The 23,804-nt window shown below is 41.4% G+C and overlaps 1 protein-coding gene and 1 long non-coding RNA gene across 3 annotated transcripts in view; one reads left to right on the plus strand and one right to left on the minus strand.

Annotated features, from left to right (window-relative positions):
• Positions 1–23,804, plus strand: part of TMEM132E (transmembrane protein 132E) — a 201,638-nt gene that overhangs the window by 32,618 nt on the left and 145,216 nt on the right. The gene's annotated exons all lie outside the window — the stretch shown is intronic.
• LOC148214380 (uncharacterized) lies at positions 6,581–11,972 on the minus strand. The gene is made up of 3 exons (XR_015798178.1): positions 11,329–11,972; positions 9,893–10,099; positions 6,581–7,294 (listed from the first exon to the last, which is right to left on the minus strand). It is a non-coding gene; the product is annotated as an uncharacterized LOC148214380 (long non-coding RNA).

Below are 23,804 nucleotides of genomic sequence, written 5' to 3' on the forward strand. Positions count from 1 at the left end.
TCCAATTTGGCTGTTGGTTTGGGGGAGGGAAGTAAGAGTATTTTGCCTGTAGCTTTTCTCTGCTGTTCTATAATCTCATTTGCAGTGCTGAATGGGATGCGGTATTGGAGCAGCTTTGTGAAGGAACCCTAAATTTGCCTAATTTTGCTAATCGTTCATGGAAAACCTTAACAACAGCTGATCACTTGGAAAGGCCTTAATAAGGCTATAACAATCAAGATTGTGTCCTACATGTTTTCTCTTGATTTAATTGAAAGTTTTCAGCACTTACAATATTGAGGACAACTTGGAAGCCAAGAAACTGGGGGGCAGGCGGCGGGAAGGAATGGCCCAAGGACAACAAATAAAAGGAAAAACAGAATTAACAGATCCTGTAGACAGAAGGTCTTCTGTCCTAGAATAGATCCATGTGTAATGGAAAAAGAGTTCTGACAAAGGCAGGGCTCACTTGAGCATTTCGGATATTCTAGATAAGAGCCAGACACAGTCCTTCAGTTCCTATTTGTGTTTGCCCCTTTAAGGCTTTCCACCTCACAGGGAAGAGGTAGAATTTGGTAGGATGTTTTAGCTGGAAAGGTATAAAAGACTTCAGAGATCCTTTCCCTGCAAAGTGGGATGGGGAAGAATGGGTTTCTGGTTTGGAGGTGAAGTCAACATTACCTCCCCAAGAAGTGGTCCTGGAGGAAAGAGGGAGAGTGCAGTTCATTGGTGCTGTGGAAATGGGAGGTGTGGTCCAAATTTGGGGGTTTGGGGATGGGGAAGGAACTTCTCCAGATTCTAAGGTTGGGGGTCTCTAGTTCTGCAGTGGATTTTGAAGAAGCAAGACAGATATATTTTTGAATGCTGGCGTTGGAGAATATTTGGGAATACCATGGATAGGCATAGAAAACCAGTGGATCTTTTGAACCAATCAATCCAGAGTTCTCACTTGAGGCCCAGATGTCGAGGCTGAAATTATCATACTTCAGACATATTATGCGAAGACTCAGCTCTCTGGAAAAAAGCTCTAATGCTGGGAAAGGTGGAAGGAAAGAGAAAAAAAGGATGACCAGCAGCAAGGTGGATGGACTTAGTTACAGTAGTGATGAGTGCACCATTAGGAGACCTGAAGGGCCAAGTTGGGGACAGATCTTCATGGAGAAAGTCTACCTGTACGGTCACTTAATGTCCCCATATCATTAAGTAGGTACAGTCCTGCAGTGCAAAAGACGCATAGATCCATGATTTTGACAAACGCTGCAAAAAGGTATTGTTTTTTAATGGCATTCTCTTGTTCTAGGAGCAATAGTTCATTCTTGCAATCAATCAGGGATTGACAGACTTGGAGAAATGAAGCACAGCATGTACATTTCTAGAGAAAAATAAACAGGGAATTTTAAAAGAGTCTTTTTTCATGGTAATTTTAAAATAATGACTTAATTGACAACTGAAATGGCCTGGATTCGAAATCAATGCACCTTTCACAGAGAAAGCCACTGTGCTAAATTCTGGCAGTTTTAAGTACCACAGCCTCGTCTTGTGGCTGTGATGCTGAGGCTTCTGGCTTTCATTGGCTCAGCTACTTGTGATGACAGCCCAGTTTGGGGATTTTCGAGATTAATAAAATCTGGCCTGATATACAGATTGAGTTCACGCATCATATAAGCCAAGAGCTGGGTAACCTAATGCCTGTTTGCTTCATTTTATCTATGACATCCCAGATGGCATCTGCAGGATCTAAAGATTTACACCATTTTGTTTTCTTTACATGGCCAGAATATTGCAGGATAGATGAATCTTGCAAAATCTGGGGTGAAAATGCCAAAATCTCATGAGATTTGGGGGTGAGAATGCTGTCCTTTTATGAGATTTGATGAGATTTCAACCAATGTAACAATGTTTTAAACTTGTTTTATGGGGGGGGGTTTGGCAAAATTGCAGGATAGTGCCTGATACCTGAAAATGTTGTGGACCCCTGTGTGCCCATCCACAGTTTACTGAATTCATTTATCTATTGGATAAGGGACAACCGTCTGGGTTTGTGCAACACACTAAGTCATAAACAGGGTTTATAGACCCATAACTGCTGGAGTCATGTACCATGTTAGAGCAGAGGTACAGAACTTGCAGCTGTACAGCTTGAAAGCCTGGAGTGGGTGCCTAGCCCATCTCCAGATGTTGCTGCCAAATAGAATAGGGTGAGTCAATGAGAAAAACGTGGGGAATAGTCATAGAAACTGCACTTAAGAGATAGGAAGGTTTGGGGGAGAAAACTGGAATAAATTGGGAAAGAACTGTTTTTCCCCCTTTTCCCCCAGGGCCTTTTTTCCCCTTTTAAAATGAGAAGGCATTGAAACATTTTGGAAAGAGAAGAAACCCTGCAATGAAATATTTTATTTTAGAATAATGAAAGTAATAAGACAAGGTGCTCGTATACTGAGATCGTTTACTGCTCCAGAATGTGTTCTATTAACTTCGAATAGGAAGACTATTACTATACAAGACTGTAGAATAATGGAGCATTTCCATTCCTGTACATGGAGGACGAGCGAGTTAGTATAAATCTTCAGTGCAAGAGAGAGATGTTTTTTTTTTCTGTGTCCCACCTGCTCCCCCAGGGCACCGCCATTTCTGCCAGGAAGTTAGAAGAATTTGGTAGCCAATTTGCTTGTGGGCATGTTTGTGGCTGATTTGGTGGATCATCTCTTACTTGGCCTTGAAAGGCATAACTCTAGTTTGTTTTGTTGGTGGTTTCTTCTCAGCTTCATCTTTTCTAACTTGTCAAACTGACAACATTAAGAGAGCCCAGGATTCTTAGACTTCCACAGCTTATACAAAAATTAAGCACTTTTTCAAGTAAATTAAATTAGTAACGATGATTGTTGGCTAACTGAATTATACTCTTGCTAGTAATAAATATACCAAATATGATAACTCTAGGAGTAAATGGAGTTACACATATTGCATTGAATGTTCCTAAAATAGCAAAGTGAACTTAGATCAGTGAAGAGGTATAAAATGAATAAGGCGTGTACTGAATTTTCTCCCCAAACGTCCACTTTTTCCCAGGAAAAAAAAGGGAAGCAGGGTTTTTTTCTTGTGGCTTCAACGTTTTCTGAAACTTTACATGTCTAACTACCCTTAATTACTTTAGGTAATTTAAGTTAAATAAATGTCAGATTTTGCTTTCTTTTGTCCTGTTTTATGGAGTGAGGCCCATAGGATCACACCAAATGGCCAAGTATGGCCTTTTGGCAGAAGAATGTTGTACGCCTTTGCGCTCTGCCAAAGCCAGTAAACCAGATGATGGTTGAGCCCAATGCTTGAATATGTTCTCTTGGTCTTCCTCAGCTGAGAATGAGCAAAGAAGCCACAGCCAGCATTTTATTGCTGTCCTAGAAAAAAAAATCCCCTGCTCTACCTTGTCTCTTCACTTCCTAACAATAGATGCATCCCATTAAACAAGCTATTCTGGTTTAATGAGAGCCAATCTCTTCATTTTCACAAAAAAGACATTGCCTGTCTTTTTCCCTTCCCGTCCTTGGAATGATTTGTGCAAATTACTTTAAATAGCTAGTGAATAAAAACCAAACAGAGGAGTAGGATTCATCTTTTTTTTCCTTTCCTGGTGTGGTATCATTTTAAAAATACATCGCTTCTGCTTTGCTTCTCTCCCCACCTTCTTTTTTTATTAGCGGTTTGTAATAAAGCAACTCCTCGCATCAGCAGGACTTCAGAGCATGAAGTGCAGCTGAGAAGAACAGAAGCAAAACTGCTGTCACTGTTTTATATTTAAGGTTTTCCATCAGAGTGTGATTTGGAGCTTTCCTTGAGGCTTAGTGTTGTGTTTCATGGAGAGAAAGCTGTAAGTTGAAGTACTTGAAGTGAATGTGGCCCTGTGCAAATAAGGAACTGGCTCATACTTTTGTGAGAATATAGAATGTTTTCTATGGTGATACCACAGGTTCAGCTTCTCAGAGTAATTCTGAAGCAGTGTGATCGTGTGGAATAGTTACAGATAATGTCAGCAGCTCAGGGAAGAAAGTTGTCTGAGCTTATGCAGTCTTCTGTGAGAGATGGGGAAACTGGTTGGTTTGTGTTAGAACCTCAGACAAGTGCTAAGGATGGCAGGACATTTTCTGGGCCAAGCGGAGTAGGTGGGTGGTTCCACACAGTGAAATAGGTAGGGGGCACAGATATAGGATAGTTGAAAGGAGGTAAAGTTCATGAACCAAAGAAGGAAAATGGTGATTGAGGAAAAAGAGGGGTTCAGGAAAAAAAAAATGCCTTGGAATAATATGACTTGAGCTTGTAACACGTGCTTAACCAAGTTAGTGAAGACCAAGTGGCACCACATGCAGAATTTAATCTGTTTTAATATTGATTAGGTTTTCTGGAGGTATAGTACTGTGTAAACCCAGCCTATTTCGCTGGTTTATGGTTCAGTATATTGTGTAGATTCAGAAAATGGGTGAATGAGGTTAAGCATATTGTTTAAGTCCAACCATAGAGTCAGTCACATTCATCTACTCAGTATGTTGTCTACTCTGGTTGGCAGTAGCTGTCTTGAGCTACAGAGGTCTTTCCAAGGATCTGCTGATTCCTTAAAATAACAGAGCAAAATTAAGCTTCTTGTTCTCAAGTTCAGGTTTTAATTAGAGATGCCAGAGAGTAAATCTGGACTTTCCACATATAAAGTAGGTGTTCTTCCACTGAGCTTTGGAACATCCTATTTTTATGCCAAAGCTTTTAAAGATACCTTATAGTTTGTTGTGGTGGGAGATAATCTATCTAATCTAGTATTGCTGGATTCTGATTGGTTACAGGTCTCCAGAGTCTTTGGTCTCATCTTTGGCTGGAGGTTCTAGAATAGAACATGGGACTTGCCAATGAGTTGATGTCTAGCTTGTGATAGGAATCGCTGGACTAGACTTGACAGCCTGTGGATCTCTGAATTATTTCCTGTGTGGCTGAGCCACTGGCCCCTGTAGGACCTCAGTGCTTGAGAACATGATCAGGTCAAGGTCCTTTTCAGTACAGCATTTGACTTGTCACAGTGGTCAACCAAATGCTTTAGTGTCCTTGCAAGCAGGAGATGGACACATATTCCTCTCTTGCCATTATTTTCCTGCAACTGGTATTTGAAGAGATGCTGCCTCTAGTCCGGAGGTACCATTAATCCTTCAAGATTAATTGCTCTTGATAGACCCATCTTCCATGAATTTATTCTTTCTCTTTTTAAAGCATCCAACTGAGTGATCATCACCATGTTTTGTGGTAGTGGATTCCATTGGTTAATTATACACAGTATGAAGATGTGTTTTCTGTGTTCTAAATTTTCTGGTCAGCTTCATTGGATGACCCTTGGCCCTAGTGTTCTGTGAGAGGGAGAAAAACTTTGTGCATGCTTTATCCATACCATAAGCACTGAGAGATTGTTCCACCTCAGAAGGAAGCAGTTTTAACATGAAGATGTACTTTTCTTCCATCTTGGTGTTTTAAATGATGGAAAGCATAATAAAAAGCAGCATCGAGAGGCCAGACTTTGGAATGGTGGAAAGTAGGAAGCATAATTCTTTTCCTGGCATTATTCTCCTATTCCAAACCTCTTCCTCCCTAGCTGCTTTTCTGATAGAGCTTATATGTCTTCTGAAGCCATATTCCATATAGCATCTTCATAAATGTTTAGTTACCAGCTTTGTAGACACTGCAGAAATGTTGAAGTACTCCTATATTTTAATTTTCAGGGGTGGGGGAGAGGTAGATGTGTATGTATGTCTAGGAGGTGACATTGTCCATTGCTTATCCAAACGACTGATTGTGTAGCAATTTCATACAGGAAGATGGCTTGTGAATGGATCGGGTTGGCCTTGGCCAGGGATTTTGCAAAGATCTGCTTTGTTGCATGAGGACAAATATTTACAAACAATTAGCTAAATAAATAAATAAAGTATTAAATTCTGTTCAGAGAGCGAGATATAAGCTCAGAGCCAGTGGGCCTCAGAGCAGAAATGTTAGTTATGTCAACAACTAACAACTGCTCAGCTGCAAGGCCATAAAGCACAGAGCAAAGAGTCTGTTGAAATAGGAGAAAATGAGAATAAAAAGCAAAGGGTTTTACCTTCTTTGGTATAAGATGCAATTACATCCTCACGTCGACAGAAGGCAATTAATTGTTTCCTATGACTTCATTCTAGTTTGCAATAAAAATTCTTATCCAGTTATGTCATGTTGATGTCTGAGAGACTACTGCCAAATTCTTAACTAAGAGCCTAGTTAAGCTGTATAAGGTTGGGGAGTAAACATTTTGTTCTGAGGCAGAACAAAACAACCCACTTGGCATTTTCTTTGAGAAGTTTGAATAAAAGTCAAAACATTTTCAGTATGCCACCAGAGGAAAGTAAAATGCTTGTTCATTTTATATCCTGGGGCCCTAAAAATAGTTGAAATGATAATCCATACTAACTGCTATCTACTACCCAATCTGTACAAAATTGACCAAGGAGATGAGAGAAATTCTGAGTGGCTTTTAAGATTGATGAAATGAAGATTGCCTTTGAGGTAGGCAAGTTCAAGAAACAGGCATGGCAAGGATTTTGGGAATCCTCTTTATTGTTGTAGTGTAGAAAAACAGAATATTGAAAGCCTGTAAGAATTTCTTTCTGCCCCAACTCATACCAAACAAAATCAAGGCAGAGTTATTTTGAGTTCCTTCTCACACTTTCTTCTTCCACAGGACTGGGTAGCCCTAATGATTCACTTGTTCCTTCCCCATTCCTCAGGCCAGGTCTATGTTCCTTCACAGAGGATAAGCAGGGGGTGTTAATTGTCATCACGCCTGCTTCTGATCTTCCTGCTATCTGTCTTGATTACAGGATGCTAGATGGAAGAACTTCTTGGCATGGTCTTTCAAGAATAGCTTTGAGTTGTTAAAACTTAATTGGATCTGCTCTGGCATCAGTGTTAGAAGGAAAAGACAGAAGTGTAGGATGGAATTAGAGCCATTCCAGTAAGTTACATCCACAAAGAGGAGTGTTGGGTGCGTGGTCAGCTGTAAGTGCTTGTCTTCTTTAATCGTCCAAGCCAGGCGAGATCTCTTGGCTGCTCCCACATCTCTCCCTTTCACACACAGCCCCCAGGAATACTCTCTAGCCTTTGACAGCTGCTGATGCAAGTGGTTCTGAAGTATGGGAAAGCAGGAAATCTTCCAGAGCCACAGTGACCCTTGGGCTTCATGGCAGATGACCATCACTCGGCAACCTCATGTCAGTTGCCCCACAGAGTGCCTTTTGAGCCCGTGTCTTGAACGGAGGCCCTGTTTAAACACATAGAGGTGCCATTAATTAATGAGGATTCACAGAGCCTTAAGCTGTGATGAAAGCTCTTCAGACACCTCTGCTGGCATGCTAAATCTGATATAACAGAGGCTGCATATGCTTTTGTTATTATTATTATTTTGGAGAATTGAAGGCTGAAAAAATGGCTTCTGGCCTAGTCAGATTCTGGATTGTCTGTTTATTAGCATTCACTAATTTGCAGGCACAGTCAACATTGTGGTTGCCATGGAGCACATACAGAGTTCTGGTGTTGTAGCTAAGGATGCATTCAAAGTAGTTTTTATATACTGTGTCTTGCCCCTCCCCCTTTAGTTGTGGTGATACTTGGTCTCTTTTCAAAACTGATCTGATCTGTTAGGGAATCCTCCACAGTTCTGTTTTTTTTAAAATATCTCTAGATACACAGTTAACCCCATCTTTTATTTCCTGTGTATTCTGCTCCTTTCTCTATGCTTTCAGTGTCCATATAGGAATTGCTAAAGGTTTGCAAATAAATTTATCTTCATGTGATTTCATGCACATTTATTTCAGATTTTTTTCTTGTCTGATGGCTTCGTGATTGACAGGAATGTATGCATGAATACAAAACCACATCGGTAAAGCATTGCAAAAAAAAAAAGGAAACTTAGTGGTGGCAGATACGATTGCATCACAATTGCTCTTTTGTAGTGTTTATTCATATGCTGTATGTCCAGTGATGGGAACATAAGAAACTACAGGTAATTTTCTTTCAGTGACCACTCATTCAGCGACTGTTTGAAGTTGACAGTGCTGAATGAGGGGACTTATGACCGCTCCTCATAGTTGTGGCCATTGCAGGGTCCCCGCGGTCACATCATGATTCAGGCGCTTAGTGACTGGCTCGCAGTTACGACATTGCAGTGTCCTGTGGTCATGTGATCACCATTCATGACCTTCACTGCCAGCTTCCAACAAGCAAAGTCAGTGGGGAAGCCGACACCAGGTTGCAAATGGTGATCATGTAACTGTGGAATACTGTGACTGCAGGATGGCAACTGGGACTGCTGCAATTGCGATCGTAAGTCAGCATGGTCACATGCCATCGAGTTACTGGTCTTGATTACTGTCATTTACTGAGGACTACCTGTACCTTATACTAGTCCATTAATCCATCTAGTCTAGAATAATTGATAATACATGGCAGTAGATCTCTGGGATTTCAGACATAAGTTTTATGGATTGTAATACACCACAAGAACTTCTGGGCAACAAGCAGACTATAAATGCTTTAAATAAAGAAATAACTGTCCTACCTGAAAACATTAAGATTGAACTTGGGACCTTCTGCATGCAAAGCAGAAATGCTTCCGTGTAGCCATGATTCACCATATAACATGGCCATGTTCAAAGGATGGCAATACTAGTGAATTAAGGTAGTGAAAACTAAGACAAGCAATAGAACAATAATTTTGAAATCAGTTTTGTTCTACTTAAATCTTGAGGAAAATTGCGAGACAATGTAAAGCAAACTGAATTACTAGGGCCAATTCTGATTGGTGGCTCACTGCAGGAAGGATGTACACATATTGGGGTGTGTCCAGAAGAGGGTAGGTCTATCCTGTAGAAGAGAAGGTTGAGAGGAGTGCTCTTCAAATGTTGGAAAGATGCAGAAGATGAAGCAGAGCAGATCTCTCTTGCTCTTGAAGTCAGGAGTAATAAAAGTGGGTGGGAATTGCAAGGAAATGTATTTCAACTGGACATTGGGAAAAGGAATGCTTTGCAAATTTACTGCATTGTCCAGGGGAGGGGAGGCATTTTGGACTAGGTAACTGCCACGATTGCTTACAACTCAACAATCTGTGATTCTGCAAGTTTATTGATGGATTTGCTTCTTTAAAATGCTTACAAATGAATGATAAGAAGAACTTCTACTCATCCCCAAACTAGGGGGTTGCTTTTTTGTCTTTGGGGGGGGGTTGGTGGGTGAGGGAGGAGGTACAAGAGATGTCCAATGTTTTTCCTTGTTTCAGAATCAGAACGAGTGATTAACCCCAGACAGAAGCCAAGAATGGAAGCTGCAGGGTCTGATAACATATGACATCCTGGTTTTGCACCTTACTGGGATGCAGAAGAATAAATAGATCTTACACCCTTGTTGTTACTCCAAGAGGAAGTGGAACAGAAGGGGCAGACAGCTATTGGACTGCTCCTTGGCACCTGGCTATTGGTGGAGTGACATCTTCTTCTGCCCAATCTTTGGCTTTGTGTGTTGATTTTGACATTCTTGCTGGACAGCTCTGTTGCTGTTCAACAATCCTTGTTGCAGACTGGCACCTTTCCCTGTTGTACAGCTCCCCAGCCTCATCTACATGAACATAGCAACATACCTCTGGGCTGGCAAAAATGAGATAATTGATTATGGCTTCCTGTGATGGAATGGAATTATGAAGGCCAGACTCAGGGAGAAAAACGTTTTTCTCCCTGAGTCTGGCCTTCATAATTCCATTCCATCACACTTCCCCAACCTTGGTACCCTTCAGATAACTTCACCTTCTAGAGTTCTTGGCAGTGGGCACACTGCTGCTAGGGAAATTTTAGACTTGAAGTACACATACCTGGAAGATGCCCTGATTGAGGAAAGCCAATTTGGTACTTTTGTTGGCTGGATTTTCCCACCTGAAAACCCCAACTGTGCAAATTTTAGGATCAAAATCTATATTTAGATCCAAAGAGGGAAGCTGGGTTTCCAACTTAGACTAATGGCAACCAAGTCTGCATCTTGGTTGGCTGAATTAGTCCAGCCTACCTAGAGTTGTGAAGCCCTGTGGAAAGAAAAAAAAAAAACAGAGAAAATTCAATGTTTCACTCCCCACGCCAAATTGTTGTTGTTTTTTAAAATATAACCAGACTATAGAATATTGTGTGGTTAAAATGAAAGAAAGCATTGTGTTTAGAAGTATTCACACCAAGCCAAGAAATAAAGTAACATCTTCAAGATTAGAGATCACTTTAATACAAGCAGAAGTACTTCTTTTAGAAATCCATGAAAATGCTAATTTGATTTAAAAAAAAAAAGGCTTAGGAAACCCCCCCCCTCCTGATAGTCCTTCAGATTCAGAAAATGGGACCAATTAGACTGTTACATATGGCAAAGTGTATCTTCTAACACTTGGTTCCTTCTTCTTTTCTCAGTTATTTTTTTCTGAAAAGTAATGCTTTCTAATTTGATAAAATGGAGAACAACTGTTACATTACTTTGCTATGAAAGTTGATGTTTACTTTTGTTTTCAGTGTTAAGGGTTCTTCCCCCCCCCCATCTCTCTGATTTCTGAGGAAAGACTAGGATACACCACCTTTTTGCTTGGGGGCAGAGGAAGAACTTTGAGAAATGTGGGAATGCACTGGCTGCCATGGTGGATGTGGCCAGTCAGAAAACATCTGTTTGACAAAGGATGAAGTAGCATCCTGTGATGGAATGGAATTATGAAGGCCAAGCTCAGGAAGATAAGCATTTTCTTAGCTCACCGGAACCGCGTGGGAGGAACAAAAGGATGAGACTGACACCTCCCTGAGGAATTCACACTGTTGTGGCTGGAGGACTTTGGGAACTGGGATTTGAGTCTGGGAAGATTCTTGTCAGGCCCAGCCCAAGGAACTCCAAGAGACCATGCAAATTCAGTCCAGCTATGTTTATTGGCTACAACCTCTAGCAAGAATCTTCCCAGACTAAAACCCCAGTTCCCAAAGTCCTCCAGCCACAACAGTGTGGATTCCTCAGGGAGGTGTCAGTCTCATCCTCTTGTTCCTCCCACGCGGTTCTGGTGAGCTAAGAAAATGCTTATCTCCCTGAGCTTGGCCTTCATAATTCCATTCCATCACACATCCACAGAGAAATGTGTGCTTTGACGCATCCCAGGTGATCCCAGGGTCTAGTGGGCATCAAAAAAGTTTTACAGCACATGGATGCTGCAGGGACTCTGAGGCCAATTCCTATCCTTGGGGAAAGTAGGATAATAAACACAATAATAAATATAAAGACATGTCATCTTACCTTGTGAGCTGCCCAGAAAACGAGGTTGATAGACATATCCTGAAAAATAATAATAGACCTTCCATGTTGAGGAATGACTGTTTTCATCTCGGTGGTATTTGGACGCCGTTCTCTTTGTTTTCTTGGCTGTGTCTCATCTTTTCAGAAGCTGAGCTGAGCTGCTTGATAAACCCGCTGTAAGAATTCACCTCTTGCCTGTACTTTGCTGGCAGAGGCAGAGTTGGGGCGGGTGCAACACGGGTCACAGAAGAGCGGGTCCTTTTCTTTTCCAGCTCTGACTCATCTGAAATCCCGAGGCCCTGGTTCCCTTCCACGCAGTGCTGGAATGTAATTATTACATTTGTAACAATTATTCACTTAATTGAGTTCCAATTAAAGAGGAGGGTTTCTGCACATCAAAGAGAGTGCTTTGCCATGTTGTCCCTTTTTTTCTAATTTGTAGCTGCCCTGCGCGCTCTCGCTACGGGGCTTTTTGCAGGGCTCCAGAAAGGTCTTGAGAAGGATTCTGTTTTTAACCCTTTCCAGAAGTGGTCGGTCTTGGAGGTCAGATGATGTGGGTCCGGTTTGTGTATTGCACGAACCCATTTGGGATTGCTCCACAAGGGAGAGACTAATATCAGGGTTCCCTTATCTGCCCACTGCAGCTGGCTGCCCATCCTGGCTGGTGAGGGAAAGAGGAAAGAAAATACACTGTGGGAAGTGTTCTATTCAGGGATTCAGTCCTGTGGTGGTAGAGAGGACTTTCCACTGCAGATGCTGAGTGGTCGTTTTGAGTGCTGCTCTCTCTCCATGAACGCCCCTCCTTCCACCAAGCCCTCATTAAAATATCATTGTTGGGCTATATTTATTTTCTTTGCAGGAGGCGTGGAAAAAAGCAGGAGAGACATTGAAGTTTGCATTTAATAGATTCAGTCTCTGGTAGCATAGTCCCATCTTCCTACAGGATGTTCTCCAGATGCGTAAGGACTGCAACACTCAGATGTCCAAGCCAGTATGGCTACCTCTGGAGGTGCTAGGTTAGAAACGGTTGGCCTGGTCTGTTCTACTGTGTGTCATGGTCAGATGGCAATCACACTGGCTTTCAGCTGATGATTCCAGAAGCTGGGGTGCAGGGGCACCGTCCAAGAAGATGTTCTGGGGTACAGGGCCATTGAAATGAATGGAACTTTGGCAACCCCTGATCCTCCCATCTCTTGTACCCTGATATATCAGCTTTAACTGGGCTGCATTGGGCCCCTTTAAAAATTCCTTTCCTCTTTCTCTCACCAGTCAGGATAGCAGCCAGCTGCAGTAGGCAGATAAAGGAACCCTGATATTAGTCTCTCCCTCATGGAGCAATCCCAAATGGGTTCATGCAATGCACCGAACCTGGTTACTGCATTAATCCATTTTCTGAATTTGTATGGTATATTGAAGCGTAAACGAATCAAATGAATTAGGCTTGCCCAATACTCTGAGGCAGACAAAAGCAACAGCCAAGTTGACACCTGTTTTAATATTTTGTTGTAAAACTGCAATAAGGAGAGAAACAAACACATGTGATGGCATATAACACCGAGTAGAATGCTGAACAACTAGATTAAAAGAAACCTGACAAAAAATAAAAAAAGGACATAAGGCTAAATCAAAAGTAAATCAAATGTTGTGATATTATAGAATTGCATCCCTTAAGAAATTGCTACCTCTCAGGTTTGAAACACTGAATTGAGCCTTGACTACATGGAATTATATTGTCCAATTTTTCCTCTACACCAGTGTTTCTCAACCTTGGGAACTTTAAGACGTGTGGATTTCAACTCCCAGAATTCCCCAGCCAGCATGGCTGGCTGGGGAATTCTGGGAGTTGAAGTCCACACGTCTTAAAGTTCCCAAGGTTGAGAAACACTGTTCTACACTGATACAGGGCGAGTTCAAAGCTGAGAATGAACAAATTTCATCAAATCTGCTTTTGGTATCTGGTACACAAGTATCTTTCCAGGAACACAAGATGATATTTTTTGCAATGGCCCCAAATCGAAGGTTTGTCATAAATAAACAAATTCCTTTTTTTTAAGATTATTTAGCAGCATGCTAACACCTTTAAAACTTAAATTTCCTTTCCAAAACAAGTATATCCATCAACAGGAAAGTGTGTGTATTAAGCAGGTATACCTTCAAATTTACTGAAAGCTATTTTGGTGTAATGGTGAAGGTGCTGGCCTATAAACCAGGAGACTGTGAGTTCTAGTCCCACCTTAGGCATGAAAGCTGGCTGGGTGACTTTGGTCCAGTCCCTCTCTCTCAGCTCAACTCACCTCACATGGTGGTGGTTGTGGGAAAATAGGAGAATTAGGTATGTTCTCTGCCTTGAGCTACTGTATATGTATGTTGTTGTTGTTAAGTCGTGTCCGACTCTTCGTGACCCCATGAACCATATCGCGCCAGGCCTCCCTGTCCTTCACTGCCTCCCTGAGTTTGCTCAGTTTCATGCTCATTGCTTCAGTGATGCTATCTAACCATCTCATCCTCTGCCGTCCCCACTGTATATGTATAAAAGGTGGGATAAAATAATAATGATAATAATAATTTGATAAAGACAAAAAAGTCTGGATAGTGGACATTACAATACCTGGAGACAGCAGAAGAGAAGAGAAAGAACTGGAGAAAATCACAAAATACAGAGACCTGCAAATAGAAGTAGAACGACTTTGGCAAAAGGAAGCAAAGATCGTACCAGTAGTAATAGGTGCCTTGGGTGCAATCCCAAAACACTTGGAGCACCACTTGAACGCCATCGGCATTGACAAAATCACCATCAGTCAATTGCAAAAGGCAGCTTTACTTGGACCAGCTTACATCCTGCAACGATACCTTTAACACCATCAAACAACAATATCTGCCTATCCCAGGTCCTTGGGAAGGACTCGATAGATGGAATAAAATGCCAAATCCAGTCTAAACATCTGGCTGACTGTGCGACCAACCATAATAGTAATTATAGATGTGAGCTGAATTAAGCTGAATCTCTGGCTAAAGAATGACCAGTCAGGTGAGCTAAGAAGCTCAGAAACCAAGGACGAAGGAGCTGCTTCTCCACAGCAAACTGACATTCAGGGTGTAAAATGCCTAACATTCAGAGTTACACAGCACTTGAACAGAGGCTTGGTTTAGATCTCATGGCTAAGGGAATGCCTGATACCTTAAAAAAATCATGTGCGGTTGTGACACTCGCAGCATCTTATGGCAGTAAATTCCATAAGGTAGCTGTCCAGAATGAACAGATCCTTTCTTTGGAATGTATTGTTCCCATCAATGTTATATAGTCCTTAGTGTTTATATAGGGTATTTCTGGGCTTCAAAGATTTTGGATAATTTAATATTTAATATGTTGTGTGAACCCAGTGACTGTATGGGGTCATAGAGCAGTGTTTCTCAACCTGGGTAACTTTAAGGTGTGTGGATTTCAACTTCCAGAATTCCCCAGCCAGCAGGAGTTGAAGTCCACACATCTTAAAGATGCTCAGGTTAAGAAACATTGTCACAGAGTATAGATTAAAATAGTGGCTAATTTCCTAATAAGTTTTTAAAATTTCTGTGGCAAAATAGGTTGGAAGTCACTTATTTTTTTGACTTTAGTTCCCTTAGTTATTCTTTTTTCTATATTTCCCTTTTTTTTGTTTTCTGCACTTCCTTTTTCTTCTCTTTATCTCTTATTCTTTTCTCTATTTTTTCTTTTAGATTTCTCTTTTATTGCTTGAAAAAATCTTTAATAAAAAAAAATGGTAGCTAACTTGCTTGATTTTTGGTGTAGCATTCAACATGTTTTGTACTTGCTTGGTCATAATATGTGCCCTGATAAGAAACTGAACAGCTGCTTCACCCATTTCACAGTAAGACTCATTTTGAGAGGCCAAGATAATAGAAGAGGATCTAACTAGGACAAAATTCCTATTTTCTAGACTTACATGAGTGGAAAAATGTGTTTACTTGATTGTATATTCTGTGTAGGGATGGTGAGGATTCTGTGCACGTGCGTGTGTGGGTGAGATTCTGGATCTGAACATAAATTCACATAATCTGAAAATGAGAACAAGATCCGTATTGGAATCTTTTCCCACCTACTTGCTGAATTCTACAAGAAGCTCTAGAAAGTTACTTTAAATTTTGAAAAGGGGCATCTTGAGCAGTTTAGAGCTCTGCCGGAAAGCATAGCACAACCACTTCTGAGGTTGAAATGGGTCCAGAAAGAATGGTACCTGACAGTATGACGGCTCTGCTGGCAGATTGGACAGAATTGGTTCATGCCAGTTGAATGATAGGGCATCATATACCCTCCTTTTCTTGGAGCATACCTGGTCCCAATTCGATCCAAGCAGCAGCTTCTCTACACTACTAGAAAAACATCCATGCATCCATCCATGCATCCATCCATCCTAAAAAGTTAAGAGTTAGCCCTCAAGCCACATTAGGAGCAAATTGTATGTACTTAGTTTCCTTTTTTTTCTTTTAATGTGTGCTGCATCATTTCATTTTTAGTCTACAGCTGGCTGGGTAAGATCCATGCTCTCAGTGACAATAGAACCTTCTGACCAGATCTTCTCTCAGAAGTCTGACTTAAGGCCAAATCAAACCACACCTTCTATTTTATGCTTTCTTTGAGTGTTGCTTCAGCTACTTGGCCCCTTTTGTTCCAGTGGGCAAGGAAGGAGATGGGCATCACTCTCTCTTCTAATTCATTCCATCAGACCAGATCTAGTTGCCTTCACTTATATGCCTGACAGGTCTGATGGTTCCACTTATGAACCTTATCACCAGGTCAGGAGGCCTTTGATATTAGAACCCATGAAAAGCTGTACAGTTCTTTTATCTGAGCATCTTCTGTGATGCTGCTAATTTGCAGGATCACTCCATTGCTTGGCCTCTTAAGATAACCATTCTCTACCCCGAGAAAAACAGATCCTGGGACCAAATTGTGAGATCATCAGGAGAGTTTGTGAGATCATTGGGGGTTTCTCTCTTCCTGTAACAAGGTGGTTGACTTCATATATGCTAGATTAAGCTAAAATGGGGATGGATGGCTGTTGTCTAAGTATGTTGTGTGAACCAGGTCTTCGTGTTAAGTCATAATATGTTCTGTTTGTTTAGGCATAGCATATTATGCAAATGCAGCAATTGTATTTGTTAACACATTTGTTAACAAGCATTTGTTAACGCAGGATAAGGGATTGGAAAGTACAAATAAAATGCACTTTTTGTGCATTGGCTGTCCAAATTCTGAGGATAATAACTCGGATTCGGTGAGATTAATAACAGTGCAAATGTATTCGTAAAGGATTGCTCTTTGCTGATTTTGTCTTACCTTTTTTCCCAGTTTTACACCATTTTAGGTTTGCTGTACTCAGGAAGAAAGAGTAGTTTATGCAGCATAATATACAAACCTCTCCTTAACCTTTGCAAATATTACTCATCTTGTGAAATCTCTGCTGGAGTTGTATATTGACTTGCAAATCCTACCCGATTCCTTTGCTATTGACTATGCCGTAATGTTGTCAAGTTGTATTCACTGATTTCTAACACCCTATGAAGTCTAAAAGTGACGACAGTGGCATGCTAACAAATTCAATGCAAGCAGTCTTGGGTCTGAGGGGTGCTGCTTGTCAATTTGATAGTTGTTCCATTGTGTATCTAAAGGGCATAAGAGCCCTGTTAGGTCAAGCAAAAGATCAAGCATCCTTCTTCCCACTGTGGCTACCAAACATTTCCCAAAAAACCCACTGCCTGTAAGGAATGAAGAACCCTTCCACAATGTTGGTTCCTAGAATCTGGTACTTTGGAGGTTTGCTATGTCTTCATAGAGGTTCTACTTTATAAAAAATCATTCTATATAACACCAAAGGGCCATTTCATCTAGCTTCATGTTTCTAAGAGTGTGTGATTTCAGGAAATCCATAATGAAAGTATCTGGTGTTCAGCTGTCTACCATCTCTGTATTTGAGAGGTATGTTTAATATTGTATCTACAGATTTTCCCTAGGTCTAGGAGGCATCTGTGTTGAAGAACATTGAAAGGCTTGATTAAAAGATAGAGTGTTATTTGAGGGCATATGTGGCAGAAGTTGTGAGGATCTGTATCAGTGTTTTTCAAATTTGGCAACTTTAAAATGTGTGGACTTCAACTCCCAGAATTCCCCAGCCAGTAGGCTGGCTGGGGAATTCCGGGAGTTGAGTCCACACATCTTAAAGTTGCCAAGTCTGAAAAACACTGAACTATACCATTACATGGGGAATCTACAATCTCTGATACCATCTGGAATTTTTGAAAATTTTGGAACACTATTCTCATTTCTTTCTTTACCTAAATGAGGATGTTCCATCATGAGATCACTAGCCAAGGCCCAGATGTCTACCCCTCAGATTCATACATACTTTAAGCCTGAGATCATTTCCTTCTCAAGGGATGGGGAAGCAGTGAATGGCAGTAGGAATGCAGAAGCTTCATGAATCACACTGTACTCATGAGGACTGCAGAAATAATAATAAAGACAAGATACTTTATCACAGCCATAGACTAGCTCAAAAACAGAAAGAAAAGTGTGAGACAGCAAGTAAAAACCACAGTAAAATCCAGTAATGATAAAAGTGGTGTGGTCAAGGTGTGATGCAGTTTGCAAATAGTAAAACAAAACATAGCCCCATTAAGAGAAATAAAATCACATTGATTTGATAGTACAGAAGCAACTGTAAATAAAATGGGTGGCTTGGAAATCTGAGTAGATGGGGAGTTATTAACTGTAAGGCATCTTTGTAATAAGAGCAATATAAAATAACATGGCTTAGCGTTTCAGGGATTTTTTCACCACGGGGAGCAAAGTCTCTTTAAATGGAATACCCTGCAGTTTCCCTCAAGAACAGCTGTGGGGAGGGCATTAAATCTTGCCAAAGTTAGGGCTGTTCTGAATTTGGAAGCTGTAATTCAGCTTAGATATCTAGCCAGCTTGTAAAAGGGTGAATGGCTGCCCAAGAACACATCTGTGGGTACGACAGGCAGGTCTAACTGGGATTTCAAATCCTTGGTGCACTGTTTAAGGGCTGCCTTGGTGGGTTTGTACCCCATCATCAGGAATTCATTAAACAAGAAATCATAGCACTTCAGTTTCTCATGCAGTGTCCTACCGCAGGATGAAACAAAGTCATCACTTAAAATTAGAGGTATAATGCCCATGGCGCCAAAAAAAAAAAAAAAAAAAGCAACTTTAATAAGAGAAGATGCATGTCCAAATATGGGTTTCAACCCAACTATGGTTCCAACCTTATGATGTAAGACCACATTAGGCACACCTACCTCTCTAAAGGGGTGAAGGAGCTGTATAGTTCCAGGTGGGCTCCGAACAAAAGTTGTGCCCGCGCTCTAGCTGAGAGTACTTTCAGGGCAGCAGGTATGAACAACCCCAGCCTTAGTTTTTGCATAGTGAATTTCGATGGCTTCTGCACTACAATAAAGGTTGCTTTAGAAAATTGGTGTCTGAGCATCATCTGCATATAAGAGAATGGTGATGTGTTTGTCCTCCAGTTTAGGAGATGATGAACTAGTAATTCTTAATTCGTCCCATCAAGAGGATTGGAAATGACAAAAAGATTAATAAAGACATAATACAATATTTTTTTTATATATATATATATATATATATAGAATATATATATTGGAGAAAGAAAAGACACCTCATATGAGGTTTTCTAGCATATATCATAAGACAGAAAAATAGTTTGCTTAAGGCAACTGAGGCAGTCCTGTAATAACCGAATGTGTGCCAGTTCCCATCTAGCCTATTTATTATCCCTTACTTCTTGGAAACCTTAAGGAGGGAAAATCAATTTAATAAGAAAGGTACGGTGGAGTTCTGGTCAGTTGTGAGGAATGTGTAGTGCATCCTCCAGGGGCTCAGCAAAAATAGGACACAGGGATAGCTCTCCTAATGGAAAGGTGGCTATTGGTTTCTCCACCTCCAGTCCTATTCCAAATAATGAAACAGCTTTTCTGAATTTTTGGGTAGTGACAGATGCTTTGTTGAAATGCTTTTTTGTCAGTGCATCAGAGAAGGAATGTTTACTCCAGGGAAAATTCCCATTTCAAACTTTAAAGAGGGAAAGAATTGACGGTTTAAAAGAATCCCCAGTGCATTCTTGTGAATAAATGGAAGTGTTTGTTCAGGAGAGTTGCTCTCCTTGTAATCTGTCTGTTGCAGACATGAAAGCAGAAGCAGAGCATCTCATGGCATAAGTTTCAGCATTTAGCCCTGATTATGAAAATCGCATTGTGATGTCAGAACACAAACTCCGCCCCTTCTGACTTGCATTGTGATGTCTCATGCAAGTATGTAAGGGGTGGAGTTTATCTTGCAGTGTACATGTAGTTGCTTACCCCCTTTTTTTTCCTGTGAATGCCCATGCTGATGACGCACCAGTTCAGATGTCATGCATTTCACCCATCTAGGGAAGTGATCTTTGGATTCCCTCCTTTTCTCTTTTTGTGGATTTGGTCAATAGCAGTCAGTTTGTACTGACCCAAGGGTGGGCAATTGTGGCTTTGTGCCCCATTTTTGATGGGCCTTCCAGCGGCATCCATGGGAGTGGGGAAGGGGTCAGAATGATGAAAGCAGCATTACAATCCCCTTCCTTTTTGTAGAGGCATCATGATGTCATTTTGATGCAACAGCAAGGTCCTGATGAAGCCCATTCAGCAGTGGTTGCAGAGGTGGAAGAATGTCAGAAACAGCACTGAGACACAGCCCTGTCTCTTTTGTCTATGATTTGTGATGTCACTTTGATGTTAGTGACATCAGAGTGTCACAGCAGGATGCAATGGACGCTCCTGGGCTCTTCGGAACTCTTTCTGGCCACAGTTGCTGACATTGGTGGGATGATTTCTCACCACTTTCAATAGCACACCCACACAAACTTAAATAGGCCCTAAATTAAGTTCAGTATCGTTTTAAAAAATAAATAATGCCTTGACTCCGTTCCCAAACCCAGGAGAAGCATAACACATCTCTGCCCCAGATCATGACCCAGTCTTGCTTGCTTTACATCATCGCTCTTGCCCCCCCCGGATCAACAAGATATTGATCCCTGGTATATGGTGTGATCAAAGAAGACCCTGAGCTTTGGATGCCCTTCTGACTTCCTTCAGTTCTTTACGTTGTAAAGGTGAAGGTTCCCTTGAGTTGAGCTTGACTCCTGTTTGCTTCAAGGACGTGCCCAGGTTGCTTTCTTGGCATCAGCATGGAAGAGGCTTATTCAGGGCTCTAGTTGATTTTGAATTGGCTTAGCGTTCTTTCAGATCAACTCAGGTTTGCTAGGTGATATGTGAGTCAGGCCCCCACAAGCAGGACTGCGTTGCTTAATCAGGCTCACAAGAAATCTAAGAATGTCTAATATTATAAGTAATATTTATTGAAGCAGGTTAGAAAGTCATATCCAAAGAACGTCAGCAACTTCTGTGGTTCAAGAACAAGCCCGATATATGGAAACAGTATTCAGAACAATCTTGTTTATCTTTTCTTCTTTCCACCCTATGTGACAGAATATTTGGCCCCTTTTTCTGAGCAGGTTGGCCTGTTTCCATCTCTCCTTTGTTTTTTGCAACCGTTAGATTTGTTAATTGTGTTTTTTACTGACTGTGTGAGAACTGACTCACAATATGCCTAGTGAAAGATTTAGAACAGCAGACCTATTGTTTGATATTACCTGTGACTGTTCGGTAGAGCTGATAAAGCTTTAAAGCAGCACTTCGCTTTGTTGATATTTTGTTCAGTGAAGCCCTTCAAGACTGCTTTCTTTCCAAAGCAGAGTGGTCCCCTTGCCCCAAACAAGTGGCTTCATTGCTTTGTGTATCTTTTGGGGTCTCTTCTGGTAGATCTCATAATGGGAAATGGATTCTGTGCCTAGAATCCCCTTCTGACCCTTTCATTTGAGCTCCTGCAAGTATTAGAATGGGCTTCTCCATACGTGCAAGACATACACAGAAATCTTTTCCAGTTGTTGGATCTACCAGTAGTGGAGGGTTTGAGGTGATGTCAAGGAGAACTGCTTTACTTGGAGGGGAAGAATTGTGCCACATCTGAAAGGCTTGGTGTTAAGAACATGCTCAGCTGGGCTAAAACAGGATTGGCTTGAGTAGTTTGTGGTTCACTGTTTTGTAGGAAACCACCATTCTGTTAACATATTGCTGAACCACCATGTTAAACCACAATTTGGTTTCTTTATTTAGGCATAACCTGTTTGGTGGGCATAGCAATATGTGTTATTAACCTAGGTTTAGTATTAAATGTGTTGTGTAAACCCAGCCATTGAGAATCAGCACTGTAAGATCATATAAGACAGCATCATGGTGTTCTGATGCCCAAGTGTCCTTGTTAGCCCAGGTGGCATTTGGTATTTGCAGAACTCTAAAATTAAGGTGTGTTTGTATGTGTGTGTGTGTAAAGAAATCTTATAAGATTGTCAAATCCTGTGAGGTTACAGGCAAGGAGGACAAAATCTTATGGGTTGTGGCTGGAATGTTCAAATTTAATGTGATCATCTAAGATCTTGGGAATGAGAGTCACAAGTTTTAAATTTTATTTCCTGGGGACTTCACTGTCCTGCAGACTTGCGCAATGTAGCCTGACTTCTCAAAAACATTGCTGATTCTTGATCTAAGTAGGATGTTGGAGGTTTTGAATTGGAGGCTGTAACCACAGGACCTTGTTGTTTTGCAGCATAATCACAGCGGATGCCTGAAAAGGAATAATGCATCAACTGGTAGAAGTACAAGCTCCGTGTCATAAATGGCAAGAAATGGTAGAATCAGTACTGACAATGCGAGAAAAAGTCATTAATTTGCCTAGTTTTTCTTTAAGCACATATATTTTATTGAACTTTATTACACAATGAGAGCATGTAGATGTTGAGTGAAAATGGCAGAAACCAGGATCATAGAAATGAACTTTCTTGAGCTAGAATTTCTATTAACGGCATATGCAATGTAGATCTTAGGGCTCAGTTATACTTCTGAATCCTGTAGTAGCTCCATGGCAGGATTCTGTAATAACTGTGCCTGAACAAAGACTGCTTTAAAGTTACCAAACGCCTTGCATTTAACCAAAGAATCTAGTTCGGCATAGGTGTGGTATGAAGGATGACACTGTAATTTGCAAGACAACAACCAGTCTGTCACTTTGCTGAAAATGAAGCTGTGCTTTCATCTGTCCTTCCTCATTTACCCTTTTGGCCTGCACTGCACTGGCCCTTTGAAAAGAGTTCTAGTCCCAGTAGGAATGGTGGGCACCCTGCGGGAAGAGCCGGAAGAGGAGAAGGAAAGTTGGAAGAAAAAGAGAGAAAGGAAAAGAGAAAGACAAGGAGCAGGGGACTAAACTCTCAAGTCAATGCCAAGTTGAAGGCAGCAGAGATTGGCAGAACATTAGCAATGGCGATAGCATCAAAAATGATTTAATAAATAAATACAGTGGTACCTCGGGATACGAACTTAATCCGTTCCGTGACTCTGGTTGCAACTCGAGTTGGTCTCAAGTCGAGGTAAAGTTTCCCATAGGGTTCAATGTAAATCTGGTTAATCCGTTCCGCCCTCCGAATTTGGTCGCAACCCGAGGCAAATTTCCCCATAGGGTTCAATGTAAATCCGGTTAATCCGTTCCACCCTCCGCCCGAATTTGGTCGCAACCCGAGGCAATTTCCTCTTCAGAGCCTGACTCCCGCCAAGCCTGCTCTGCATTTTCTTCGGAGCCATGCTAACATGCACACCAAAAACCTTCACAAAACACCGCAAAACACACCACGAGCCTCACCGAACATCTCCTTGCTACCGCGACCTCGGCCACAGGAAGCCGCGACTGCGTGACAGCAGGGAAAATGGCCGCGGATCCGGTTCGTAAGTAGAGGCAAGTTCATAACCCGAGGTAAAATTTTCCTGCCGAAGCTGGTCGTAACCCGAAATGTTCGTTAGTAGAGGCGTTCGTATCCCGAGGTACCACTGTACTGTTTTATTTTGTTTTATATATTTTTAATATATTTTACTGTTTTTAGCTTTGTTGTATGCTGCTCAGAGTCGCCTGTGGTGAGATGGGCAGCTATATAAATTGATTTAATAAATAAATATGTTGGAAAATGCTTGCTGCACAGCAGAGAAGCCTAGACACTGGCCTTGAGCTCTGACAATAAGAGTTAATGGTTCTGACCATGCTGCAGAGAAGCCCAGAAGTGCTGGCAACTACCTTAGAACAACCCACAAGTGCTAACAGTGGTTTCAGAGAAGCCTGGGGTGTTAACAGCCTGGGAGAAGGAGGATCTAGCACCAGGCCAGGAGCAGGGCCAAGCTCTAGCAGCTGATAAAAAAAAGACTGCTAGAACCTCAGTGCTCCACCCCAGTTCAAGTCAAAGCCCCAGCTCCAGACCAGACCAGAGTATAGGGCATAGTTTATAGAATAAGGTCTAGGACAGTGT

Source organism: Python bivittatus, unplaced genomic scaffold, assembly GCF_059951505.1.
Source record: "Python bivittatus isolate LINGU-HERP-01145 unplaced genomic scaffold, Pbiv_v1 ctg000690_np1212, whole genome shotgun sequence".
NCBI classification, from domain to species: Eukaryota; Metazoa; Chordata; class Lepidosauria; order Squamata; family Pythonidae; genus Python; species Python bivittatus.